At 36.6% G+C, this 24,348-nt stretch overlaps 2 long non-coding RNA genes across 3 annotated transcripts in view; both read right to left on the bottom strand.

Moving 5' to 3' along the window:
- The window catches only part of LOC116785537, a 94,435-nt gene that overhangs the window by 17,732 nt on the left and 52,355 nt on the right, over positions 1-24,348 (bottom strand). The window lies entirely within an intron of this gene.
- On the bottom strand, positions 18,201-21,422 carry LOC116785538. Its single transcript, XR_004356582.1, has 3 exons — positions 21,307-21,422; positions 19,589-19,631; positions 18,201-18,286 (listed from the first exon to the last, which is right to left on the bottom strand). It is a non-coding gene; the product is annotated as an uncharacterized LOC116785538 (long non-coding RNA).

Here is a 24,348-nt window from a genome sequence, read left to right on the forward strand (position 1 = left end):
AATGTAGGTAGCTGAAGTCTACTTTCACAAAGAAGGGCTGTTTTACACTTCTGAGCAGCATTACCTGATGTCTTTTTGCTGCAAACTGTGCTGAGAAACTACTGGTACTAGATAAATTAATTTCGTCTTTGACTGCTTTGTCAATCAGTGTAAGAAGATATTAAATCACAATAGAAAATACATTGTAATACAGTGATTATTTCCCTGGGATATCGTAAAGCATGAAGAGCAGCCAAGGGTTTCATACAGTACAGGACAGTAATTATCTCATGACAAGTGTGGTCCCTGGAGATCACTTTAAAGCTACTTTAAAGGTATTGCGGAGAAAAGCGTTATATATGCTATACTAGAAGATGACAAAGATGGCACTTTACAGTCACAAGAATGAGTTTTAGCTGGCTGTGAGGTACACACTGATTAATTTGAAGTGTTAACAGCCAATTGAATGCTTCTTCAGTTGAAGCCTATTTATTACAGAGTGTAACAACCAGTTAATCACACCTCGAACCCACAGTATAAAAAAGAAGTTGGAAAGCAACAATCTTCTCTTTCAGTCATTTAGGGTGATATAAAACACTTCCTTTGTGTTTTTGCCTCTTGGAGCTACTTTGAAAATTCAAGAGCACTTTTCCTATTTGAAAAAAACAAACCATCATATTTGACAGAAATGCAGAATATTGCTAAAGAAGGATTGTTGAAGCCATGGTTTGAGTTCTGGGGAACATCAATGACTGACCTATATTGAAATCAGTTTACAGCTCCTGCAATAAGATATTCAACCACTTCACCATATGCTTCATTCCCATCTTGCAATACACATTTGCTTACACAGTTCTAATACTAGACTATTTTAATATCCTTGGAAAACTGCATATGGTTACTGTTTCTCCTCTTAACACAAGGACAACTAAAGTATTTTTTCTTTAGTCTAAAAATTTCCTTTCCACTGAGTATACTTGATTTCTATTTCTATCAGAATAAACTGAGTCATAAATATAGCATATGTGCTTCAGTGTGTGTATATGTGTAGGATTTTTTTTCCTGAACCGTCTGCTTTCCTTGAAAATGTGACCTTCATGAAGCATACAGAAAATTGAATTGCTGTATGCATAATATTTCATACACACTTTTCGTGCAAAAAAAATTTTTAAAAATTAACATGATAGTTGAAAAACAGCAAATTAATTAAATTAATATACCTAAGTATTAATAGGTCAGTGCTAAATAGGCTTTACAAGGTTAGTAGTAAACACCTGTGGATGCAATATGCATTCTTCATGCATAATAAAGTCAAGGGATCAAAAAACTACATGCTGCAATATTGATTACCCATTTGCACTGAACGGAAATAAAAAAAGTAGTTATAACACATTTACAATTTTTGTAAGGTACCCTAGGGTACCCTATATCAATGATGATATTGAAACAGAACAGGGAAAAAAAAAAAGGAGGAATAAAGGGAAGGAAAGGAAAAGGAGGAGGAATAGGAAGGAAGGATAGGAATATTGATTTTGAGGATATTATTTACAGATAATATTTATGAAGTGCTAGTGCATTTGTATTTCCTTATTTTTCCTTTTCTGTAACCAGTCTCATTGAATATAAGCATAGAAAGACATTACTTTGTTTCCAGTATTCTTGTCACATTTTTAATAAAGAACTAAAATACATATTAATTACTAAAGCGTATAGGACTCCTCAACAGAAATAGAGGACTTATCACAAAAGAAGAAATCAGAAGTTCATTCCAAAAAAGGTGAAGTTCATCCTTGGAGAAGGGCCAGCACATAGTCCATGTCCCATGAAGGTTTTAATTTGACAACTTCATTTTGAGTCTACCAGGATGACTTTCACACAGGATAATGGAACATCACACAATATGCCAATTTGGAAGGGACTCTCAAGGATCAAGTACAACTCCTGACCCTGCACAGGACCATCCCCAAGAGTCATACCATTTGCCTCAGAGCATTGTCCAAACACTTCTTGATCTCTGTCAGGCTTGGTGCTGTGACCACTTCTCTGGGGAGCCTGTTCCAGTGCCCAACCATCCTCTGGGTGAAGACCCTTTTTCTGATATCCAACCTAAACCTCCCCTGACATAACTTCAGGCCATTCCCTTGGGTTCTGTCACTGGTTACCACAGAGAAGAGATCAGTTTCTGCCCCTCCTCTTCCCTTCACAAGGAAGTTGTAGACCTTGATGAGGTCTCCCCTCAGTCTCCTCCTCTCCAGGCTGAACAGACCGAGTGACCTCAGCCGCTCCTCATACGGCTTCCCCTCAAGGCCCTTCACCATCTTCATTGCCCTCCTTTGGATGCTCTCTCATAGCTTAATGCCTTTTTTATATTGTGGTGCCCAAAACTGCACACAATATTCAAGGTGAGGCTGCACCAGTGCAGAGCAGAGAGGGACAATCAACTCCCTCAACCAGCTGGTGATGTTTGCCTGATGCCCCCCAGGACACGGTTGGCCCTCCTGGCTGCCAAGGCACTGCTGACTTGCCATCAACAAGGTCCCCCAAGTCTCTTTCCACAGCACTGCTTTCCAGCTTCTCATTCCCCAGTCTGTCCGTATATTGGGGGTTGCCCCATCCCAGGTGCAGAATCCAGCACTTTCCCTTCTTGAACTTCATATGGTTGGTGATTGTCCTCTTATTTGTTGAGGTCTTTCCGCAGGGCTTTCCTTCCTTCGAGGGAGTCAACAGCTCCTCCTAGTTTTGTGTCGTCTTTAAAGTTGCTTAGTATCCCTTCCAGTCCTGCATCCAAGTTGCTTATGAAGATGTTGAAGAGCATGGGCCAAAGATGGAGCCCTGTGGAACCCCACTAGTGACAGGTTGCCAGTCTGTTGTTACCTGATTCACTATCACCCTCTGTGTGCAACCGGTGAGCCAATTGCTCACCACACATGTGTTTATCCAGCTGTGTGCTGGACTTCTGTCTAGAAGGATCCTGTGAGAGATAGTATTGAAAGCTTTAGTGAAATCCAAAAAGATTACATCAACTGGCTTCTCTTGATCAACTAGGTGGGTTACCTTGTCATAGAAGAAAATCAGGTTGGATAAGTAGGACTTTCCTTTCATGAAGCTGTGCAATGAGAAGACCAATGACTGTGTTGTGTTTCAGGTGTTTTTCAATACCTCCCAGAATAATCTTCTCCATTACTTACCAGGCACTGAAGTGAGACTGACAGGCCTGTGGTTTCCGGGGTCCTCCTTCTTCTCCTTCTTGAAAACTGGGGCAATGTTTGCCAGCTTCTAGCTCTTTGAATTCAACACCCTTGTCACGTGCTGGACCTCTTGGATTCCCAAGACTGCTCAAAAATCATCAAGAGAGGTTTTGCAATTACATCAGCCAGCTCTTTGAGGATTCTGGGATGAATTCCATCAGGGCCCATAGATTTGTAGGGATACAGCTGGAGAAGCAGATCCCACACAAATTCAGGGCTTATCCCATCAGGTGTCAGTAGACCACATGTTAAGTAGATCATCCCATGGGCGAAAAGTACAAATTCTTCCAATTACATCAACCTCAGATCCATGCATTATCCTGATGGATCTGCCTATACCTATCAATATTATTCCTTGTTACCAGAAGAATCAAGGAAATCACTACCTGTGCTCTTGATCCCCCTACTAATTGTCCCAGGGCCTTAAAGTCTCTTTTGATTGCCTTTGGACTTCTCTTTGTTATTTCGTTGCTTCCAACTTGAACAACTTGATCAGAGGGCCTTACTAGACTGGAAAGTTTTCCAGTAATGTCCCTCATCCCTGGGAGACAGCAAACTTCCCTGTAAGTGAGGTTCAGTGTGCATATTAGGCCCACTGTTCCCCTTAGAACTATTACAACTATCTATTCCTGTTATAACTACCCTTCTTTTCCTCTTAACAGAGGAGATCTTGATGCAGGTACAGGTGGAGGTGTTTCAGGAGACCCCACTACCCAGAACAACCTTCACCAACCTTGTCAGTTTTCTGGCCTTCTAGTGCCAGAGCTTTATACCTGCTGTAGAAGGTACCAGTCTGATCTGTCAAATTCTGGGAAGGAAAAGGAAGGAACCTTCCTCCTGGTACCCATGGTGACCAACTTCGAAGTCTTGAGACTGTAGTGTCTCTGAATAATCCATCTCTCTCTTGCCCATTCACCCAAATACTACATAGCCTGCTCGCTTCTAAAGCAGCTCCCTCACCTGGTGACACAGCTCTGCAACCACGGCACACCTTCTGCAAAATAACTGTTGGCCCAAGCCTTGCAAAGAGGCATCGGGCACTCCTGGCAAGCTGTGACCTGGAGAGCTGTGTCTGCCATGAGCAGGTCTGTCTGGCTGGAGCCTCTGACACAGCTGGTTCAGTCACTCCTGCAGCTACAAGGGACTGAGCTTTACGGCGTGTCAACACCATAACTGAGGAAGCTTAAAAATATGCTAATAGGAGTGGGGCTGAAAGGATCTCTTTGCTTTTCCTTACCAGGTACTGAGTCTGTTTGCTGCCTCTATTGGCTGCTCCTGGGTGGTCAGAGGGGAGTTCTTCCGCTCCTCCGTCTGGGTGGAACTGCTGTGCCACACCCTCACTGTCGTTGACACTCTGGGTCATTTTACTCCCTGGAGCCATTTAAATGCCTTGGTCGCTCTTGGTACTGCCCCCTCCTCCTGGTTTGCTGCCGAGGGCTTCCAGGTTGTGGGGATGCTGCGTGGGTGTTCCTGATTCCAGGAACCCCTATACATCTGGGTCTCACCCACTGGATTTCCCTTTGCTCAGGGCTGCTGGAGCCTCAGTGACTGAAGGTTTGGGTAGGTCAAAGGCAAAGAAAGCATTAAGAGCTTTAGTGTTTACAGGGCATATAAAATATATTCTGCTTAGAAATAAATAAAGTGAAGCAGCATCAGTAAATGCAGCTACGTTAAGGTTCCAAATGAACCACCAGTAGTTTTTTTATGTCCTAAACTTATCTGAGGAGGAGGCACTTGCCACTTGCTGTGCCCTTTGTTATTCTCTTAACACTTATTATTCCTTCTTTAGTATTCTCTTCTTCAGCTCTCCAGTACAACACATCAGGCATTACACCCTGCATGTCCTCTGTCTCTTTGCAAACTACAGCCCTGCTTACAAAAGGCTAAAGATCACCTCTAGAGGACAATTCAGGATCACCAGTGTTTCAAGTGCTGTACAGTTTAATCTTTAGTTAAAGACCATCTGTGAAAATAAACATTACTTCCCCCCCCTACCAAATCCGATGGGTAGTTTCTGAAGACAAAGTCCACTGTTCATGTGTAAGTAGAAAACAAGAACCAGAAAATGCTAGTTCTTGGAAACAGAATATTTTCTAACAGAATTAGAGCTATTTAGCAAGCAGGGAAAAAAAAGTTTTGTGTTAATAAAACTGATATGTTCACAATACATGTATTTTAATTTAATTTTTTTTGTAGCTGAATGGGTTGAAGCTTTTAAAAGCCTATTAGCTTTACCAGTGGTGGTGTTTTGTTTTACCATTGTTTGTAATTATCTATTACAGTAACATAACAAATGTAGTGCCTCCAGCAAAAAGCTAAAGGTTGATGAGAAACAGAATGGAAAAGCACCTAAATGTTAGACTAGTCAGCAAGATTTTCAAATTTGTTAAAATTAATACAAGCTATCATTAGAGTACTCTACAGTTCAGTGCTTCATAAATATGAAAAACAAAGCAGTAATGCTTTTTGTACCTTTCAGCTTGACTTTTAATGTGGTTTTATCTTCCTTTAACAAATCAGGATGCAGAACTGCTCATAAAGCTTTCAGTATAGACCAACAGTATAATAATTCACTATGTGCATCTTGAGGCTCTTACAACTTGAATGCATCCAGAGTGATTGAAAAAATGTATCCTAATTGCATAAAATACAACAACAAAGGACAAAGAATTATCTGTCTCTGCTCTAGGGTGATGATGGATACCTCTTCATTATTTTGCCTGCTTCATTCACTGACCTAGTTGTCTTGGCAGAGCAAAATAAAAGAGTTTATTTGACTTCTGTCTGCTGAGTCCTATATGTCCTGAAGAACAGTAGGATTCCTTCCAATTGGTGGTTGAGGCTTTCTAAAATGAAATAAAATATCAAAGTACGTCTTTATAATTTATGCACCAAAGAGTATATCAAAGAACCTCAGACGGAGTACTGAAACTGCTTTAGAAAATGACATAGTGGGAGAATAGTGCAAATTAATTTCAAATTTTGCAATGTTTATTCAAAATGAATAAGTGCATTTTTTACCACATAATTTTGTCAGGATGGGAGAAGGTTTTAAGTCACTCACAACATTGATCACTCATGGCGTAGCTTTTTGGGTGTGCCAAGCAATTAAAAGACTTGGGAACACCAAGGTGGGTGAAAAAGTTCTTTGGTAGAGCACTGAGTTATTCAAACATTATTTAAAAAGCATTTGAAATTCTGAATGATGACTTTATTCAGGGAATCATGGGGCATTTCTTCATAAAAGTTTTATGCAGGAAGGTATACGTCTCTTACTCAGATGCCTATAATACAATGACATCTTATTGCACTAATAAATATTTAACTGACTTGACTCACAAAAATAGGTAAAATAACATGGAAAATTAAGTGAAATTAAATGTCTGGCTATGATCTCAGTGGCAAACATAAACTATGCCTTTTTATATAATCAATTATCCAGAGCTATTAAAACCTGTGGTCCAACTAACGACTGTTGAACAGAGAAGGAAAATATTTGGCCTACATAGATCTGAAGGTATTTTAGGCTCTTCAGTGATGGAAGGATTTAACAGACAAAGAAATATGTGTGTAGAAAACTGAAAGCATATAGTTGTAAAAATGGACATAATTGTTTTAACTTTCACATAATGTTTGTAATATGTAATGACCAGATATCAGGATTTCTTTTTTTTAATGAAATGTGCCAGATTCTAGGACAAAGCAAGAAAGATGATATTTTTTTTTTCTGAAGTGCTAGAAGTACCTAGAAGAATGAATGTCATCGCCTATTTTATACATAAAGTTAAATATTTAGGAGGAGAAAATGCATCAGGATCAATCCAAAATTAAAATTTACAGTGGAAATCTGAGAACTCTTGTGCAAGTCAGCAGCACTTGTCTGCTCAGGAACTGCAACACAAGACCATTAATTTTACCACGTTAATGACTGATTTCAAAGCCGCTGCTTCTAAAAAAACATAAATTAACAAAATAAACATTCTTTCTTTTAGGTATGAAAGGTATGTCAGAGGAACTCCAAAATGAATTGAAAAGTCAGATTACTTCTACCAGCATTTTACAAGGTTGCAACAGATAAAATAATATCTAATATTTCTCTTTTTGGAGAGAAACTTCAATAGGTATCATTGCCCAGAGCTTTTCCAAGTGCAATCTTTTCCTCCTTTTCCATTTCTATAAGAGGAATTTTTCCACAGGCTTCATGCAGGTATTTTCATCACTACAAGTATTCAGAGAGCATCTGCAAACAGAATCGAGCTCAGAAAAGCAGAGGTGTTAAACAGAGTAACCAAAGTCCAGAGAAGTGTTCCCTGTTGGTAGATGATTCATCCTGAAGCAGTTGGTCAGTGACTCAAAATTTGTGCCACCTTCTGCTCAGCAGTGTGGTAATAGATGTTGTGTTGTTATGATTTCACGATTCATCAAGGAGGAAATCCATAAATTCATGAAATGTCCACAAAATGGAATTTTAATAACAGATTATGAGAATTGCAAAGATTCAGCAATTCTGCCAGCATATTCCTGTAAAGATTTATTCTTCTCTGACAGTACTTATGACTGAGACTTAAGGGTGCAACTTGTAAGAAAAAGTCCTGTTTCCTTGGCTGAGGATGAGGGTAGGGCCAGTGAGTTTACCTTGTTACTCAATTTGGACTTATTAGTATAGAATTATTTCTTCTTCAGCCTGTAGAACAAAGTTAAGTACCAGACAGAAAAGCTATGAGGTACAAAGGTTAATGGTGAAACAAAAAATAATGAAGAATAAAGTATGCTATTTCCATTGTAATGAAGTCCATTTGGCTTCAGCTTTAGAAGCAAGCTATTTTAGGCTCTCTAGTGACGCAAGGATTTAACAGACAATGAAATATATATTGAAAAACTGAAAGCAAATGTGTAAAAATGTCCATAATATTTCTGTCATCAATATGCTTTAATCCTGGCCAGGATTATGGAAAGGATTCACAATTTAAAATTTAATATCACGCTGGCTTATAAAACCGCTGGATTTGGTATGTATAAGTAATTATAAAAAAAAAAAAAAAAACAGAACACCAATCACTCTCAAGTTTTCTGATTTTATATTAAAATTGAACCCTCTGCTTGACCTCATACTGTCCCATCAATGGTTTCTCAGGATCTTCTTTCTGCACTGCTGCCCCCTGCTGCTCCCTGCTGACACCCTGCCAGGGGGTGGCCTTTTGCCACCCAAGTCCCACCTGAACCAGGAGTGTCCATCTCCTGCACAAGCAGAGCAAGGTAAAAACTTTGTCTAGACACCAGTCCTGGGCCTGTCCCTCTGACCACTGTTTGGCCACAGTCCCTGAGAAAAGATACTTTTGGTTTAACAGGGTGCCGAAGTCAGTATGAAAAAGTGTCCTTGTTATGGCTTGAAGGTTAAAGAAGCTGAAGCATTTCTTCCAGCACAGAAATACCAAGTGCCTCATGGAGATGAAGGCAATGGCTGACAGGAGTTTTTATGGAGTGCCATCTTATCGAACTGTCAGGCACTGGCTTTATTCACAAATCCGTGAATCTCTAAAAGTGCTACAGGCAAAAATCCTTTCCCTGTGATGCATCTCCAGCTACTTGTTCTCAGGAGATTTAAAAACTAGGCTTTACTGTCTTTTCTCATTAATTTTGAATAGCAGAGCAGACATGCAGAATTCTGTTTGTCTACCTTGTCACTGCCCAGTAAACGAAATTCACAGAAAAAATGTCACAGAGCCCCAAACACCCAAAAAACAACAAAGTGTTGCAATCTCTTTCATTTGGGAAGAAGAGTTATCTGTGAATAAAGACCTCATCTCCCCAGTAGTGATCAGTTCCACAAAATTTTTGTGTCGGTTTTGCTGAATTTGAATATGTTGTAAACTTAGGACGAAAAGCTGCTTCAACTTCATCTGACATCAGGTTAGTTTTAATGAATTTGACCCTCTAATTCACTGTCAGAGCCCCCAGCACTGTGTAATGAATGACACATTGTTAGCATACATTTTTTAAATCTCATTTAATGTTATAGTAGATTTTTTGTCTTAAAACCTTAAACTTTTATTGAGCAATTAAACTGCGTTCTCAGTCAGGGGGAAGAAACGCTCATAAAAGAGAAATAAGCTAAGCAGTAATTTCTAGACAGAAGCTGCATTTTTATTTCCTCCATCATAATAAGAACAAATATTTGCTTTGTAAAATAAGATGCAGAATCTTCTAAATAGCTGAAATGAAATTTTTTATTTTTTTCCTCAAGTGCTATTAGTTTAGAGTTCTTGGACTAGAAACCTGCTTCTGATATACTGGTAGATTAGTCAAATAAAATGAGCAATGGTTGTTGGAATCTTTTTCTACAACCATTTTGTTGACTGATGGCTGTTTTCAAAGCATCACACATATTGATTTTTCTTCCAGAAATCACCTTTCCTTTAATGTGAACATTTTAAAGGTAACCTTGTGTCTGCCAACAAACTAGCAAAATCCTGTATCTGTTGTAAACAGTTCTGATATTAAAGCAAGATGACTGGAGACCTCTTTGTGATGGTTCAATGACTACCTGTGAATTTTATAGATGATACTGAAAAGTGTAAAACATTATGTACAGTACCTAAGTATGTCTTCAAATATAATAATAACAAAATCAGGTTTTAACAAATGTTAATTTGAAGGACATTGCCATTTATAACACAATATCAATGCTTTTTATTTTCCTTATCACCTCCATTCTTATTAATTTGCTCTGGTAACATCTAAACTGTGTTTCTATCCACCATGAGTAAGAAAGGAAAAATGTACACTTAAAATAATTACACAAAACTGCCTGAAAAATTAAAAACACCACTGATACGTATTTCATTTGAAGAAAGTATTAAACCACAAAACTATACACTGCTAATCTATGGAGAAATTCTCCTTTCTTGTACCGCTATTAACTAAATGTCACTGAAGAAATAAAAGAATTCAATTATATGTCTTCTAGAAAATATGTTGCTAAAATTTCTCTATATTATGAATACCTGCCTACTTAGTTACTTTCATGATCAAAGAACTTAAATACCTCAAAAATAGTTTGGATAGAGAAGACATCCTCACAGCAACAGAGTTGGTAGAAATATGTGACAAGTTATTGTAAGACTCAACAATAACAACTTCATGAATATACATACAGTTCTGGTGCCCACAGTATAAGGACATGGAACTGATAGAGCAAGTCCAGAGGAGTGCCACGAAGCTGATCAGGGGACTAGAGCACCTTTTCTATGAAGACAGGCTGAGAAAGTTTGGGCTATTTAGCCTGGAGAAGAGGAGGTCTCATGGAGACCTCTTAGCAATCTCCCAGTATCTCTGGGGGGGCTACAGGGAAGCCAGAGAGGAATTTTTCATCAGGAATTGTAGTGATAGGACAAGAAATAATGGGTTCAAACTGAAAGACAGGAAATTTAGGTTAAATATAGAGAAGAAACTCTTTACAGTGAGGGCGTGAGGCTCTGGAACCACTTGCCGAGAGAAGTTGTGGATGCCCCATCCCTGGTGATGTTCAAGGCCAGGCTGGGGGCATTGAGCAACCTTGTCTAGTTGGGGAGGTCCCTGTCCAGGGCAGGGGGTTTAGAACTAGATGATCTTTAAGGTCCCTTCCAACACAAGCTGTTCTATGATTCTATGCTTAAAAATTGGTTAAGGCCTGCATGCTAGCACAAATGCAGTATCCAGAAGAATCCTGGCAGCAATAGGGTAACAACAAGAGTATGTCAAACTCTTTGATCTTTATTTAGATGGTAAGTAAATGAATTATTATTTTAATAATAGGATTTTAATCATAGTCCTTCGTAAAGTAATATCCTACTGATTTCAGTCCTTGTCCGAAAAACAAAGGCACATGAAGCTGCTGTACCACTTGAAAGACATTCAGATGCATAAATACATTAATTCTTCTGAAGCATGATGAGCGGAAGTGGCAAGAAGGTACTTTTATTCATTATTATACTCTAGTTTATAGCAGATTGAAATTTTTCTGACTACTTAAACAGTTTTGATCAATGAATATTATTTTAATTAATTAAAACATATCAGAAAAATCTATGAAAATAATTTTGGAAGGATCATTTTGAATCTTTCGGAAGATATTTTGGCTGCATATTCCAACTTAGGGGAAAAAAAAATCAAAATTATTATACTTATTTCTGATGAAACAGGCATTCCAAATTTTGACTGTCTTGAATGGAATGCTCCAGTTCATGGTTCATCCCTATTACAGTATTGCACTGTGTGGAAAACTGAAGAGTTATAACACTGAACTCTAATGACTCTTAGATCAATGAAGCACTGTGACATGCTGTACTCCCAGGTGAAAGGAAAATTGAGCTGCAATTGACATCTCAGATCTGCCAGTTCCTTACATTCACAGAGACATTATTATTTAGTCTGGCTGAAAGCAATATTCTAATATAACCAAAGGTCAGGACTGAGTAATAAATCTGAAGCTAGAGTCAGTTTATCTATACATGCCATGTAAAAGTCACAATGTGTAAGTAAAGGTCAATTTTAGCAAGTCATATTCAAGTGTTTTTCCTTTGGGCTATGGTAAAAAAAATCCTCTTCTTTGTAATGTGATAAATAAACACTGAAAGGTATAAAAATTGCTAAATTACATATTGCAAATTATCTAATTTAATCCTGCTGTGTATCAGATTTTTAGAGGACTGTACCACAATTCCAGTCTGTTCTTTCAATTTCTCAAGTTAACCTTACCGTACATTCTCCTCAACTGATAACTGGAAAGATTATTAGCTCATTCTACAGGTGTTTCTGTGGAATTCCAAAGTTTCCTTACTTTTTGTTTCACTGAAGGCACAGAGGGATTATCATACTATTTAGAAGAGCTTCACTTATTAAGCAAGCTGAAGAAACGCTATGTGAATCAGCCTGCCTTTCCGTGATTTGTTTTTCTAAACTTTTAAACTGACGTAGGTAACCTGTACCTTTCTGTCAGTGAAGACTAATGATCTAGAAGCACCACACTACTCAAACAGCTGAAAATATGAAAGCATTCACATGACATTCCTCCTTAGGATAGCATATTTCGGCTGGAAACCTGTTCACGAATCAAGAATTGCTATCCAAACCTACAGTCTTGAGAAAACAGCAAAATGTGGGAGCTGTTTTATACTGAAAAATAGTGTGAGTGTTACTGTTTGAATATTATGCCTTGCTGAGAACTCAAAGTAAGATCCCATATCAAGCAGTAGTACAAGCTTCACGCTCGGTAATAGAATGCAGTTGAACCTTTGTAGTTTCTGGGTTAAGAGGAATGGAAGACTTGTGAGTAATTAGTGTGTAAATTACTAATATAAGCATGGTTGGTTTAAAAAAAAATGAAAGAAAGAAACAAAAGCCTTGTAGGACACAGACTATAGTCAATGTTCATTCTGAACTTCTGACTAATTCTGTTTATTGTCTGACGTCCAATGAAATTTTCCATTGCTCTGGACAATTTTTATAAACCTTTCGTGAAGGTTTGCCAAACATCATTGATATTTATCAGCTTTTCTCCTTTCCTCTTCCTATGCTTTACCAGAGTGTTTGCTATAGAGATGCTGAAGATCAACAAGCAATTTATGAAGACTATGTCCACTCCAATCTGTTTTTCAGGAGCAGAAGAGGTCATGTAATTTTTTTTTAATCATGGCACATTTTCTTACACAGAAGAATTTCCAGAACTCTGGCTTTTCACTTTTATTAAACTAATGTTAGCAGTATTTTATTCCTAATCTAATCATATATGATAACTTTGATAGTATTTTTAATTATTTAATTATTTAACTGGAGCTGCCTACAGCTATCAAGATTCCTAATTTTTTTGTGCAACATGTATTAGGAGATTCTCATAAAAACTAGCAACAGTAAATACCATCTTTTGTTTTCACTTCCCTCCCCTTCCTGCCATCAGGTATTTTTACATATAGATAAACCTAAGATTTCTTTTCTCTGGGCTGAACAGTCCCAGCTCCCTCAGATTTTCCTCATATGAAACATACTCCAAGCCTTTAATCCTCTTCATGTTCTTTGCTGGACTGGCTTCAGTATGTCCATGTCTTCCTTCGAGTGAGGAGGCCAGACCTAGACACAGCACTCTAGACATGCCTTACCAGTGCTGAGTAGAGGGTAGAGGAACCACCTATGTTTTCAAGATTATAATTCAACCCATAAAAAGTAGGAAAACCTTTTTCAAAAGGAATTTTCTTTTTAATATCTTTCCAATATCTTTACATTAGTTCATAGCATACTATTTTGCATTTCTTGGCAGTTTACTCAAGATACATAATTAAAGAATTATGACTTAGAAAGATGCTAGTTTCCCTTGGAATTTCTGGAACAAGCTAAGCATTTTCTCTACAACCCCAAATTTCTAGTCCCTACAATTTTCTAGAGTAGTCGATCTCCCATGATATCTGTGTTTTATTTGCTGCATCCTGGTTTTCCACAGGATGCTTTCCCCCCTCTTTTCGTCTACGTACATATGCTAATCTGAAATACATTACATGAACTAAATATTTTTCACAATGTTAGAATTACTTTTTAATCATTAAAATACTCTCAGAGATTAATAACTAGTAAAAGAAAAAAGATTAACGTAAGTTTTATGACAAGTTGTTACAATCAATATTTCAACAACATCTCTTGGATGACATGTGCTAAACTTCTGCATACTGCAACACACCATATTTGCATTCCTTTTCAGTTCCTGGTTTCAGACACAGTCAGGGCCAATTTAGATATAAACATAGCGTTAGTGGGGAAAAATTAAAACATTGATGGGGAAATAAAACCCATCTCCCACACTAATCCAAGAAAATGCAAACATAAAGAACAGTTGTGATTGCCCTTGATGGTCTGGTGTGTTTGTGGTTTGTATTTTTTTTGGTTAATCAAGAAACAGCTATTCAGACAGCTCTAAACATCCTGTGCAGTAATCTTAGAATTTATGGTTACCTGCTGGTTACAGTTACATACTATTTTGACTATAATGGCTTAGCTTTAGCTTATTGCCATGCTAACCACTGCAGGCTCCATTACCTTTCAAGTATCTACCATAAACACTGCCATTAGCCATAGCCTTCCATTTGTGATACTGTTCCTAATTTTTCCAGATTCAACAATTATATCACTGTTCTTCATAATTTCACCCCTGTCTTATCTGATAAAAAGGTTCTAACTAGATCAAGCTAATTTTGGTCTTGCTTTCATTCTACTTTCTTGTGGGCTATATAACTAAATTGCTTTTGGTTCATATTATGACAGAACTCAATTAGAATGTCAAATTCTACATTTCTTTCAAGTCTAGGGTACTGAATCAGTTTAAAAGTAGGAATACAGGCTTCCTAATTATATATGTTACTGCTCTGCAGAACCATTAATCTTTTAAAAATAACACACTTGTGCTTCAGAAGGCACTGAATGGTTTGTTGGCTCTCAACAGAAAACATGAAGAGTAATACAAATGCACAATCACTGTTGCAGGGGAATTTTGGAATGATTTGGGCTTCAAGCTTTCTCATTTGTGAGCACGACCCAGCTACTATTGCTGAAGAGCATGAAATTGAGCTGTCATTACTTACTCATTATATTTTATTGTGCTAGGAATCATTAGGAATCAAGGATGTGAGAGTCATGAGAAATGGGGAGTTTATTTGCATCAAATTCTTTCTGTTATGCTTCTCTTTCCAATTTAGTATTATTCAAATGTCTTCAAAATTATTCAAGAATATTTTTGTTTTGTGAATTCCTCCTTGTATGTCAATACTACAAAGGTAACTTTCATCCGATTCCCTTCCCACAGTGATCTCACCTCTAGAGCATCCCTAAAAATCTAATTTATCTCTGATTCTTAACAACTATTTTAAGACTATTCACCTTTTCCAAATATCCTCTGCCCTCAGAAATAAATGGCAAGCTCATGCTGTTTGAGATTAGCCTCTTGAAGGCTTACTTTGAATGGCTGAAGGTTTTCTATATAGCCATTAAGGATTTAGCAGTTCTCCTCCATCATTTTAGCTTTAGATAATCTTTAGTTAGCCACCAATGGGCACTATTACATGGGAAACTGAATTTCTTAAATTCAGCAAGGGGATTCTTAAAGTGTTATTTTGTTTTAAGGTGCCTAAGCCTGGATAGACATCGTATAAACAAAAAATGTTTAGTAAGTGAATAGAATACCACATAACGTAGATACACTGCTTCATTGTCAAAAGTGATAAACTTGACCACATTGTGCACTAACTAATATTGGTGTAAAAAGGTGTAACTTAAGCGAGTTAGCTAAATTTTTTTGAATTGATTGGGGAATACACAAAAGTAGAATTAGAGTGTAATTTAGTCTAGTATTCAAGGATGATATTTTTAAGAACAGGAGAAAAGGAGGGCAGGAGCACCTCTTCTGTGAAGGCAGGCTGAGAGAATTTGGGTTGTTCAACCTGGAGAAGGGAGCTGAAAAGGGACTTTTTACAAGGGCATGTAGGGATAGGACGGGGGGGGGAGTGGGAATGGCTTTAAACTGAGAGTAGATTTAGATTAGATATTAGGAAGAAATTCTTTACTGTGAGGGTAGTGAGGCTCTGGAATCACTTGCCCAGAGAAGTTGTGGATGCTCCATCCCTGGAAGTGTTTAAGGCCAGGTTAGATGGAGCTTTGAGCAACCTACTCTAGTGGAAGGTGTCCCTGCTCATGGTGGGGGCTAAATCCAAACCATTCTATGAAAAGATGAATCTCATAGTACCTTGACTAGTGAATTATGTAGTGTCATCATTGTCATTTCAATGCAACAATGTAAAAATAAATCTAAAACATGGTACCATACTAGCTACTAGAAAGAAAATTAAGTTTTTTGTAGATGACACCAGGATACATATGTGGTTTAGTCACCAGAGCCCCAAGACCCTCACAATTGTAATATTTTCTAATGTGATGGGACATTTTCTTCTCTTCCAGGGACCACCTGTATGAGTGGTAGGTCTTTCTGAGGAGTGTAGAATCAGCTACTGCCTTCACACTACTGATCCTGATACCAAGGTTCAAACAGTAATGAACTGTAGTTTTAAATTCAGAAGTCTCAGTGGAATTTTATGGTACTAAATTTAGTGTTCTGAGTCTCTAGTTCCACTAGCACTGAAAGATAAAACACCATTTTTGGAACTTGAAATTTGGAACTCATTGTAGGAGTAACCATTTGGTTTTATTTATAGAAAAATCATATGATTAACTATAGAGCTCAACATGATTGCATGTATTTCCCTTCACGCTTAAAAGAATGTAGTGAGGAGCTAATTGTACAGTCTTACTAATAAGTAGGTTTTGCATTCAAGCCTGTGAATGGGCATGAAAAGAGAGAAAAACAAGACCCCAAAAATTGCTTGACTATGTTTAGAAAGTACATAATATAAAGAAGAAAAAAAAAGAGTTCTCCCAACTGACCCTGAAAATACGAGTTAATTCTTAATGCACCTATTTGACAAGTACTGTGTGACTCTTCTGGCAGGGTTACAGAATGCTTAAAAATTAAGAGGAAGGTGGGACTGCAAAGAAAGCTCATTAATTAGCATTTTTAGTATTTCAGATGCAAAGGACAGCATAGACTTGCAAACAGCATTACTACAATATCTCTAGTGCAAAAAAAAGATATGGGAAGAGAAAAGGGGAACTCACAAGATTCCTTGTGTGCGAACTTTTTTAAGGGGATAAGTAGACAACAGTACACAAAATAAGTCAATCTACTATCTCCACTTATTAAGCCCTCAGTCCCCTGTTTTCCTGGCCTCTCTAACATTAAATTTTATGATTTATGTATGTTAAAGAGCAGGTTACAGCATAGCATTTGCCTTAAGCCCTGCTCCAGGCATCTGTATTAGTAGCTGAATGACATCTAGTTTTATACAGTGCAGCCACATTGCTCCAACCTGAGCACAGGCTGACTTACGGATCTTACCACCTTTTGCAAACACAGTACTGGAACCCTTCCACTGTTTCAGATTTTCTGCATGACATTGATCACAATATTGCTACAGGGAGAGAAGAAATATACAGTGGCAAGCTTGGGTTAGTTGTATCTATGCCTGGCTCCTGCAAGTAGGAGTGCTTTTTCGCTCCTGCACCCAAATTTTCCCCTACAGCATTGTAAGCACAATTTTGTATTCCAAGAAGTTGTGCACAAGACATATTTGGAAGTAAAACATACAGACCCCATGTTAGTATCAGAGTTTGATCTTATAGAGCTGACTTGATTTTTCCCATAATTTATCACACAAATTAATTTTTATTGTTGTAAGAACACCCTCATTATTTCCAATAACAACAATTAAATGTTTCCAGATATGGGTAACTGACACTGAATATGATCCTGGTCATGTTAGATCTTTCATGTTAGATCCTGGTCGTGTTAGATCTTTCATGACAGAAAAAGATCTAACAGAAAAACATTACTTAAAGCCTTGTTGAATGTAGTATAATCCTAATGTAAAAAGTAAAACCAAACACTTAATAGTTTTCTTACAACAACTTATGAGAAAACCTAGTAGAGTAACCTCTGTTGAACTTTTGCTCTCACCATGAAAAAGATAAATTTTCATATTATTTAAACAAAGATCTATCAGTTAACCGTGTCTATGTTGTGACCACAAATTTCACAGAATCACAGAATATGCTGAGTTGGAAGGACCCACAGGGATCATCGAGTCCAGCCCTTAGCCCTGCACAGGACCATCCCCAAGAGTCACACCATGAGCCTGAGAGTATCATCCAAACACTTCTTGATCTCTGTCAGGTTTGGTGCTGTGACCACTTCCCTGGGGAGCCTGTTCCAGTGCCCAAGCACCCTCTGGGTGAAGAACCTTTTTCTGATATCCAGCCTAAACCTGCCCTGACACAACTTCAGGTCATTCCCTTGGGTTCTGTTGCTGGTTACCACAGAGAAGAGATCAGTGCCTGCCTCTCTTCTTCTTCTCCTCAAGAGGAAATTGTAGAGTTCAATGAGGTCTCCCCTCAGTCTCCTCCAGGCTGAACAGGCCACTCCAGCAGTTTGTCTGTGATGTTTATATAGAAACAGAACATTATGTAGACATTGGGTGTTATGCCCACTATGAATTTATGTATAATATAGAACTAATAATGTGTTATGCATACATATTGTCAGTGTCTATACAGTAGACATACTCTGATAGAGATAAATACTATGAAAATGGTCTCATGCCTACTTGAGAGCTAACACTCCATCCTAAAGACCTATTACATAGTGTCAGACAAGACAGTAATGAGTAATGAGATAATGATGGTAAGATAAAAATGAAAAATAGTGAAAGACAATAGTGGAAGTCCTTTTGGTGTTTTATCAGCACAATTGCTGAAAGTGTGAAAAATTTTAAAAAGGCTGTACAGTATGAAGAAATAATTAAAAAGTGCCAAATATGTGAACAGAAAATAACAATATAATTTGGAAGTCCTTCATAACGTGTGCATGTAGGCCTTCTTTATAGAATCTGAACACTCCTGTAGATTTTGCAATTATGGTATTAAAATGAATTCAAAGATGCCCTCCAGCATTCTTAGCATTGTAACATATGCATAGCTCAATACATTCGTAATTACAGAAGTGGAAAATTGCTCAGATAAAGAGTGTCTGATGAATGACTGTAGTTCTTCTACACAAAATCCAACAAAAAAAGTTGCATATGAACAAGACATAAGTTAACCAGCTTAGCAGCTTCATTATGGAGGATATAAGTTTGGCACCACTGAAACACCATTATCTAAAAGAGATGTTCAGAAAACTTCAATATTGAGATACTGTACTTGTTGAACACTATTTACATCAGAACAAAGATATCTTACAGTCTCTACATGATGTCACAGACAAAATGTACTAACACATAACGTTTCTGGAGTTGTAATCACTAACACTAGGAAGGAAGACATTGGAATTAGGACTTGGCTGGAGTTTTCCAACAGTCCAAGTACAAAATTGCAATCATCAAAATTTTCTCAGATTCCATCTTATAACACAGTTTAATTTCACTATCTTCTAAAGAAGTTTTTGATCTTAAAATTTCTTGCATATGTCCTAGTTCTGAAAAAAAAATATTACACTGCTCAGCACTTATGTTCAGTTTGTTTAAGAGCCACAAAACAAATTCTTCCAGTAAATAACCCAAAGGCCTCTACTCAATGGTCTTAAATTTTGTCTTTTATGTTTTAAATGATGAGACTAACAGAAAGAATTGGTAGCAATCACTTTTTATCAGATCAATGGCGATACCCTCTTGCACAGAGCCTACACATTAAAGGGTCACTTACAAAATGGGGGAACATGAGCAGTTCACATTTCTCACCTTTCACCATCTTCAAAATAAGTGGCCCTCAAGCAGGATACACCTGTGGGGAAAAGATGAGTCTAACAATAGATATCAGAAATACAATCAGACCCAATGAAATTAAAATACCTAATTTGCATAAGAAACCTCCTAATCCAATTTTCTTTTTAACAAACATTAGAATTCTGATAGAGTTTATATCTAAATTCTTCAAAATACCTTGCTTAAAAATAGCATCCCTCTGAAAACTTTAGTTGTATTGTTTCAGGTGGGTTTTTTTAAATTTTTGTTTGTTTGTTTGTTTTCTAAAAAAACCAACTTACTCTAGAGAACCTAACTTTTAACTGCTTTGATTTATTTGCTTAGTCTCTCTTTAGAATACAGTCTTCTATCCTTGGAGACCTAGAGTAAGAGCTGGGAGCAGCTTCTCATTATGCAGCAAAAGCAAGACAAAATTTCACAAAGGGATAAAAACTAGGAAAATACAATGGAAGAAATAAACAGAAGCTGATAGAAAAACAATACTACACATTGTTTGGATTTAGAAAATTTAGATATTTCTCTCATAACCTATAACAGGTGCATAAGAAAAGGAAAATTGCTATTATTTATAAATTAAATATGATATGAAATAATATATATTCTAATATTTAAATCTATCATATTGATATATTACTATTTTACCATAGGTTTTTTTTAAATTGAAGACATTTCGTAAACACTTGTTTTTATTGGGGTTTTTTGATCCTTATGTTCTTACATATATAAAAATGAATTACCAGGTTTTAAGTAACTACCACCTTATATGTGAGAAGAGAAACATGTGAGAAACAAAAATAAGCTTTTAAAAATATCTTTATTTTTTCTTCTTTTCATAAGGCAAAAAATTAAGAGAGAGAAGAATTGTGGGGTATAGTTAAGAGCTTTACAATATAAGTATGTAAAATTTTGTTTAATTCTTAGGAGAATCTTTTTGATTTTTTTCTAAAGAAAAATCAAACACCTCTTCCTTTTTTTTCCCCAAATTATCCCTTGCATATATTGTCCTATGAAACACTTTCCAGAAAATATTTTACATGATTTTAATTTTGAAGGTCAAGATGCTTATGAAAATATCTTGCCTACAAAAAATATTGTGTTTCATAATAAAAGAATATTACTATAGCAACAGTTCAAGTTGTTATGGTAACAGGGTCTGTGAAAAGGGCAAATGAGCTTACAAAATGTTTAGACATTTTTCTCTGCAGAATTTTTTATATTCAGTTTTTCCATAAAAATTCTTTCAAACTGATTCAGAGGATAAAGTATGGGAAAAAAGAACTACAAAGAGTTAGAGCTGTCATTACTGTTCTGAAATATAAACACCTGTTTTGTTTGTATTCTTTATATGTTATTGGTTATGTAACATTTGTATACTCTGAAAGAAAAGGGAGAACAAGGTCAATGAGACACCCTATTAGACAGCTTCTCATTTCACTCAAATTTTAAAATTTACCAAGAAAAAAAGAAAAGGAAGAAAAAAGATCAGTCACAGGCAATTGAAACAGCATTATATAGGGCTCATCAGAATTATCAGCTTGGTTGAATCACACTGTTCTACAGGCTAAATGTAACTGTTGTGTACACACAGGCGACAGTGTCCGAGACAAGTGGAGTTCACATCTGCCCAGTGCAATCTTTCTTTCGCAGATTGGCTGCCTATGTTTGCCCACACAGAGCCCGAGGTGGAACCATACCTGTAGGGCCTGCCAGGATGGGGTGGAAACAGGAGCTAGCAGGCTCTAGCAGAACGACAGAGGGAAGCTGTGGACTTCTGAACCATGTAGGTAGGAGGCTCAGAGGAGTCTGAGTCTTGTCTTTTGTCACCGTCTCAACAAAAAGAGCGCAGTTGGAAAACGATACATTGATGCTTTTGAGTCACTGACTGCTTAGTGGTCCTAGCCATATCTCTTGTATTGCTGAGCAATGTGAAACAGGCCTTATTAGTGTCAAATCCATAGTGCTATGCTGAAAACAGCAACTCTATTCCTTACTGTGTTGGTTCTCAGCAAGGGTTCGATTGACTTTTCAAGTTTCCCGGGAAATTATTTCCATGCTGACAGTCAACCTGCCAGATAGCAAGTGCAATTAAGCATACTTATGATACTGTAGCAATAAAACTTCCCATGACTGTCCAAAAATACATGAGAAAGGGAAAGAGAAATTATAGAAATATTCTGGTTTACATACTGCAGATATTCAACCGATGGTCACTGATTTTCATCTGAGATCATAACTGATTCTGACTAACATTATGATGTAACTAATCTGGGACACTTTCAGAGTGGGGGAATTTGATCAAAACATGGGAGAGCAATAGAATATTTTGCTGAAGGGGTGTATTGTATTTTCCATCAGGTATTTTATTATTCTATGGAAGTTTTAAAAAGTTTTCTAAATTAATTTCTAATTCAAACATTCTGGAGAAACAAGATATCACTTTTAATTATTGGGCTATGGGTGAGATTCAGGGTATTTTTATATAGCTAATTTCTATTGGAAACAAATAACCACTTCAAAAAACAGAGGTTTTGATCATTAAGAGTCCAAAAACTGGTTCCGAGCCGTATTTGCAAATCTGGAGAAAGCTATACACATGTTATAAATCTCATCCAAAGTTAAAGAATTTACAGATTAAATGTACTCCTTATAAAAACCCAGAACCTTAGCTCAATGAAGTAACTTCGTATGGAGCTAGAGAACACTGTGAGATGACAGAGCTTATTAAATACCTCCCTGTAATTAGTACAGCATTTGATGTATCTTGTAGTAAAGTCTCAAACTACACTAGACACCTCCACTGGCAGGTCATCAATAAAGTAAAAAACCTGTTTTAATTTGTGGACACTATCAGAATAACTGACACCAAGCATAATTTCTGGACACACAAAGAGGGAATTTGGTAGACACATGCATCCAGTGTCAATGCACCTACAATGGATGTTGCCAGTAGGAAGTAGCCTGAATTGCATCACTTGAAATAGTAGAGTCATTCGGAAGTAAAAAAGAAAAAAAAAATTATTTTTTTTTTACGAAACAGGTAACCTGTTTGTATGAACAAAATAGAAGTAAAAAAAAAAATCCCATTATGTCTTTTCCATCTTTATTATTCATGATTCTGTGTAGCTGCTATGTGAAGTGTTTAAACAGTAAACTCTATTTAAACATTCAAAAGTAAAATATTTATTCTGTGTGTGAGACTCATTTTAGAGAATAGCAGAAAGTGTCATTATATAATCTCAGCTATTGTGTTTCACTTTATGTGGCAAAAAATGCTGTTATTTATAAAATCTGGAGAAATACTTCGTAATTATTACTGCAACTAATTAATTTTTCTTTTCTGCTTGTGAAGTGTTTTCAGGTAGGAATGTCTGCAGTCACAGAAGCTTATGACTCCATTTTTAACCTTCTGTAAACGGTCCCAGAAAAAAGTATCTGCTATTTTTGAAATGTATTGTATATGTGCTTTATATTTTATATGTATTTTCGAAACATGAAGAATATTTTTTTTAGTATTTAGAGAGCAAGTGAAACATCCCTAATGCATGGAAAAATAAATGTATTCTGCATTTATAGATCTAAATTTTCTCTGGTTAAATACCAGAATATTCCTGCAGTTAAACTTGCTGTATATATAGAGTTTACTGAAAAAGTTTCAGAGGTGAAACATTTCCCAACCGATCCAGAATGGCATGGCTAATGCCTTTGCACCATCATTCTTTTCTTCAAGATGGCTGTATCGATTATTCCTTTACTGTAGTGAAGCTGACCCAGTGCAGATTATGCTTTTAAGATCATTTGTAATAAACTAAAACTCATTCATCTCTGTGGATGAATTTTAAAAGGTTAGTTTTGAGAGTCTGATAGTGTGGAACAACATAAATTCTCTTGCATCATACAGAAACAGCAAGTATTTTGTCTAGGTAGAATTGTATCAATATTCATTGCAGTACCATTTTCCGCATAAGCAGAAACATGCAATCAAGAGCAGGAGTTTTCTTGGACAAATTCTTTTTGTTTATTTGTTTTTGTTATCTATTTATCAAATTCAGTAAAAATTCTACCAGAAATAAAAAAAAAAAGGCATTAACATTATTTTTCAATTAGCAAAGATGGTAAATTATTCTTCTGCAGATTTTTATTCATTACTTTCTGAAAATGTTCATCACATTGTATATTTTATTCTCTTATATGCTAGGCCATTGTAATCTGTTCTGTAAATTGCATATTCCACTGATTAAAGTTCACTATATTTGAACCAAGTCACAGTTATGACGTAGCTGTCCTGATACACCTACATGTATTTGTGAATAAGGCAAATAGCCAAATAGTCTATGTGTGAATCAAAGACCTGCTATGTAAAGAAGTTAGATTTAAGTAAGATTATATTTAATTTTCTTCAGGTCCTGAAATAATCTATGAACTAGTCTGCTATGCACCGCAGCTAAATATTCAGATTATTTAGGATCTCTATTATTCCTTTCCTGGTCTATTTTTATGTATACACAGAGTACTTTGGCTCAAAAATGCAAATGTATGCAGTGCTATTTTACTGTTCTGAAACCTCTGTTTATATATTCCAAGCTAGCTGGAACTTTTTCAAGAACCTTCGTTATCTTGGACTTTTTGAGAATATTTTGAAAGCTTGAATAAATGCCTAACCACCAAATGCCTAGGGCAGCTAGGCAGTGTCTGAAGACTTAGTGAGTTGAGTGACTCTTAAATTAGACATTTGCATG

The sequence above is a fragment of the Chiroxiphia lanceolata genome, chromosome 4 (assembly GCF_009829145.1).
Source record: "Chiroxiphia lanceolata isolate bChiLan1 chromosome 4, bChiLan1.pri, whole genome shotgun sequence".
Classification (NCBI taxonomy): Eukaryota; Metazoa; Chordata; class Aves; order Passeriformes; family Pipridae; genus Chiroxiphia; species Chiroxiphia lanceolata.